A 5,438-nucleotide genomic window follows, 5' to 3' on the forward strand; every position below is an offset into this window, starting at 1 on the left:
ACCACTTAGCCCAGCTTTGCACATAGGAGGTCCCTCAAGGCAACTTTATTGACAATAAAATCAAGTGAATTTATTTTTGAAAACCCCATTCTGCCCCACAGATCTCAGCTCAAAAGTCTACCTCTTCTGAGAGGCCTTTTCTAATTGCCAAATCCAAAATAGCAGCTCTCACAAGCAGTCCTCAATCCATCACTTGTGGGCTTCACTGCACTTCTTAACCTCTGAAATTATCCTGCCGCTTATCCATCGACTTGTTAAGTTTTCTGTTTCTCCATGACAATGAGGACCTTTCTGGGCTTATTTAGGCTCTGTACCAAGCCCCTAGAATAGCACAGAGTGGTTCATCCCCAGACAGTTCCTAAAAATAAGTTGATGACAATGAATTTTCAGGTTTTATCCAAATATTATAAGGTTCGATACCCATCATTTTTGTCTGTTATGTTTTAAAACCTGTTAGGGTTGATATGGAGCGTTACAGTTATCTACTCATTTGCTTCATCAGTTCAGTTCAGTTCAATCGCTCAGTTGTGTCTGATTCTTTGCGACCCCATGAACTGCAGCACGCCACGCCTCCCTGTCCATCACCATCTCCGGGAGTTCACTCAAACTCAGGTCCATGGAGTCGGTGATGCCATCCAGCCATCTCATCCTCTGTCATCCCCTTCTCCTCCTTCCCCCAATCCCTCCCAGCATCAGGGTCTTCCAATGAGTCAACTCTTCGCATGAGGTGGCCAAAGTACTGGAGTTTCAGCTTTAGCATCATTCCTTCCAAAGAACACCCAGGGCTGATCTCCTTTAGAATGGACTGGTTGGATCTCCTTGCAGTCCAAGGGACTCTCAAGAGTCTTTTCCAACACCACAGTTCAAACGCATCTTCGGTGCTCAGGTTTCTTCACAGTCCAACTCTCACATCCATACATGACCACTGGAAAAACCATAGCCTTGACTAGACAGACCTTTGTTGGCAAAATAATGTCTCTGCTTTTGAATATGCTATCTAGGTTGGTCATAACTTTCCTTTCAAGGAGTAATCGTCTTTTAATTTCATGGCTGCAGTCACCATCTGCAGTGATTTTGGAGCCCAAAAAGATAAAATCTGACACTGTTTCCACTGTTTCCCCATCTATTCCCCATGAAGTGATGGGACCAGATGCCATGATCTTCATTTTCTGAATGTTAAGCTTTAAGCCAGCTTTTTCACTTTCCTCTTTCACTTTCATCAAGAAGCTTTTTAGTTCCTCTTCACTTTCTGCCATAAGGGTGGTGTCATCTGCATATCTGAGGTTATTGATATTTCTCCCGGCAATCTTGATTCCAGCTTGTGCTTCTTCCAGCCGAGCGTTTCTCATGATGTACTCTGCATAGAAGTTAAATAAGCAGGGTGACAATATACAGCCTTGACGTACTCCTTTGGAACCAGTCTGTTGTTCCATGTCCAGTTCTAACTGTTGCTTCCTGACCTGCATATAGGTTTCTCAAGAGGCAGGTCAGGTGGTCTGGTATTCACATCTCTTGAAGAATTTTCCACAGTTTATTGTGATCCACACAGTCAAAGGCTTTGGCATAGTCAATACAGCAGAAATAGATGTTTTTCTGGAACTCTCTTGCTTTTTCCATGATCCAGCGGATGTTGGCAATTTGATCTCTGGTTCCTCTGCCTTTTCTAAAACCAGCTTGAACATTTGCTTCATAATTACTTATTAAAAATTACTTATTAAAAAAACCTTCTGATATTCTTACTTGATGACTCTTGCAGCTGAATGTCACAACCAACATGTCATGTTTTATAAAAAGACAGTGAGGCTTTTAATTGGTATGATATTGGCTCTTTATAGCAACTTATTTTTATCTTTACTATATTCTGTCTTCCCAAACAACAGTCAAGTTTAGCCTTCCGTGCATTTATGATTTTTTTAAAATTATTCTCATTGTGTTTTTAAATTTTCTTTAATAAGTACCTTATGTCACAAACGCTAAGTCTTGAGTGTAATTTGTTTTGGTTCTGTTGTAAATAGAGAGCTCTTTTACTGTATTTTCTAATACATAGAGATAAATTTTATTTTTAAAAAACCAATGTCTTGTACCTCTAATTTTGAAATCATTGCTTATAGGACTTCTTTTGTTGTTGCTGTAGCTTTCTTTTGGTTGACTTCCTTGGATACTTTTAGATATTTAACCATATTGGTTACCAAAAAACTATGTTTTTATTTCTTCCAGCTTGTCCTTTTATTTAGACCATATAAATACAAACTTCTTATCCAAGATTTCAAATGTTGCTGCTATTGCTTTTGTTATAGTTGTTATTATTATAGTTTTCTAGACTCATACATCCTTCCCCGCTTCTCTGAACATATTATGTCTTCCTTAATGCTTTTTCCTCAAACATCTTAATCAGGAATAAATGTTAAATTTCATTGATAACCTTCTAACATCTTTTGAAATAATTATTTAAGCATTTTTCTAGTGAATGTTAGTGGTTAGTTTCTGTACAATATACTGTCCTTGAATTCTACTATTTGATGATAGTCAAATGGTCTACTATTTGATGATACATTAACAAATATACATATTTGTTTATTTTATTAAATTCTATCAAAACTGTATTTGTTTCATAAAATAGGCTGAGCAATATAAAAGTTTTTTCTGTCTTAAGGCAATGGCACCCCACTCCAGTACTCTTGTCTGAAAAATCCCATGGACCAAGGAGCCTGGTAGGCTGCAGTCCATGTGGTCGTGAAGAGTCGGACACGACTGAGTGACTTCACTTTCACTTTGCACTTTCATGCATTGGAGAAGGAAATGGCAACCCACTCCAGTGTTCTTGCCTGGAGAATCCCAAGGACGGGGGAGCCTGGTGGGCTGCCGTCTATGGGGTCGCACAGAGTCGGACACGACTGAAGCGACTTAGCAGCAGTAGCAGTACAGTTGAAATAATATAAGGGTGTTCTTTGAGTTCTAATTGTTGGCAATTTTATCTGCTCCTCAGTGCTCTGAGCAGGCTGATGGCTGAAAGCTTATAGACACAGGCCCCATGGACGGTACAGCATTCAGTTGTTTTTAATGCTACCCGGGGCCAAAGATCTAGGAAAATGTTTTGAGTGCCCCTTATTTCCTACTTCCCCCATTCTTTAATCCCTAAAATAAATGTGGGATCAGGGATCAGAGACACAGCTGACCCACGGCTTCACCTAATGAAGTGCCCCAGAGGTGTGGGGGAGGGGCTGCATTCAAAATCTAGGAAGGATATTCCACGAAACCAGCACCAAATGATCTAATCATTTGCCCTATGTCGTGTTGCATTCTTAGCATTATGAGTATTTAGCTTGTTGTCTGTCTCTGATGAATCTTGATATTTACTATTCTGTAGGGAAAAAGGAAAAGGCATGGAAAACCTGTCTGCCTGGGTCAGAGGTTGACCTTAATTTTTACCCTACATCCCATAGTAAGAGTCTCTCATCTTCTCAGTAACAGCCTCTAAGATGGTTGACTCTTAACTCCCTACCCATCATGCCCTCTCCCCTTCTTGGGTTCTAATCACTTGGATCTGCCCAGCCTCTACTGGTCAAATGTTCACTGTCCACGCATTCCTGGCTCCCTTTGTAGCTTCCCCAGTTCGTTAAACCATTGCACTCATCAGGCTGCCTCCATGCCCACGGGTTTTCTGTTCACACAGTTGCCAATGAGTATGGCATGCTGGTTAAGGGAGCTGGTCTCCGGTTTGAATCCTGATTCAGATGCTTACCATCTTTGAGATGGAGTACATAATTTTGCCTTTCCAAGCCCTAATTTTCTCATCTGAAAATTAAACAATAGTTTCCATTTCACTGGATTAAGAGGATTTTTTTCATCATCCAACCAATATTTATTAATTGCCCAATACATGTCAGGCATCACTTTTTTAGGTGATAAATAAAGGTGGTGAAGAGAGAAATACTTCTGTGTACATGGAAATAATTCTGGAGGAGTCAGGCAAACATTTTTGCTTTTGTATAAACAAAAAACTATATATGTGTGTGTGTGAATTATATTTATATATTTTTATACACTACCTATATCCGCCTATCTATGTAAATTTGAAGTAGTGTTCACGAATGAAAACAGAGAGAATGGGGAAAGAGGTGCCAAAAATGTTAATTTATTTGCTGTGGTCTGTGAGGACCTTGTGAAGAGGTAATGTTTAAGGGGCAATCTGTAGAAAGTGAGGCAGACAGTCACGTGAAGAACTAGAGAAATCAATTCCTGGCAGAGGGACCATCAAAAATAGAGGCCCTGAGGCAGGATTAAATGAGACTATACAACTAAAGTGGCACCCCACTCCAGTATTCATGCCTGGAAAATCTCATGGACGGAGGAGCCTGGTAGGCTACAGTCCATGGGGTTGCACAGAGTCGGACACGACTGAGCGACCTCATGCATGCGTGCATACAACTAAAAGTGAGGCCTACTTACAGCACAGAGAGAGCTGCGCTAAGCTCTCCTGCAAGTTCTATCACAATACTCACCATCACCACCACTGCTTACGTTGCAATAAAGGGGCCAAGAGCTGACTCCTGACTGCTATCCCAAGATCCTGGCACAGGGCTGTGAGTTTGGTGTCTTCCTCTCTCCTGTTGTTAGGGACTCGTGGGAAAACACAGACCCTCCCATGCACCCCTCCATCCCCAGCACAGAAGCATCCCTCCTTACTGCCCATCACACCCTGTCCGAGAAGATTTCTGATGTCCGCTGCTGCGGCTCAGTCACTCAGTTGTGTCCGACTATTTGTGACCCCATGGACTGTAGCCCACTAGACTCCTCTGTCCATGGGATTCTCCAGGCAGGAATACTGGAGTGGGTTGCCATTTCTTCCTCCAGCGGATTTTCCTGACCCTGTGTCTCCTGCACCTGCAGGCAGATTCTTTACCACTGAGCCACCTGGGAAGCCTCCAATGTCCGCTACTTAGATGAATTTCAAGGATTGTATCTGCTTCTCCCTCCATTCTTCCCCCTCCAAAACAACAACTAGAACAGTATAGACTGTTGACTGGTGTTGACAATCAGGGTCCTTCAGCCCACCATCTCCTCCCCGCCATCCCGACCCTGCTGCTCATAGTAAGAGTGGCCTGCTTGTGGTCTGGCATGGAAAAAGCAGACGTGGCCCTCAGGGTTAGGGCCTATAGAGTCATGGACTCTTTCCTGTCCTAGAAAAGCCTTGATGGCTCTTGGGGTGGGTTCAGCCATCAGGAAGGATGGCCCCACTCTATTCTCTTCCGGATCATTCTGCAACCTAACTTCTTCCTTTCTCTCTTGCTCCACTGACATCATCTGCTCCCAGGTTGCTTCCCTCTGATCCTTACCTCCTGCCCTCCCTACTGCCTCCTCTACAAGTCAAATCTTGCCACAGCACACACTTCAACATCACAGTCTGGGAGGGAGGCAAGTGCTAAGTATAAAAATCA

The sequence above is a fragment of the Bubalus kerabau genome, chromosome 6, assembly GCF_029407905.1.
Source record: "Bubalus kerabau isolate K-KA32 ecotype Philippines breed swamp buffalo chromosome 6, PCC_UOA_SB_1v2, whole genome shotgun sequence".
Taxonomy (NCBI): Eukaryota; Metazoa; Chordata; class Mammalia; order Artiodactyla; family Bovidae; genus Bubalus; species Bubalus kerabau.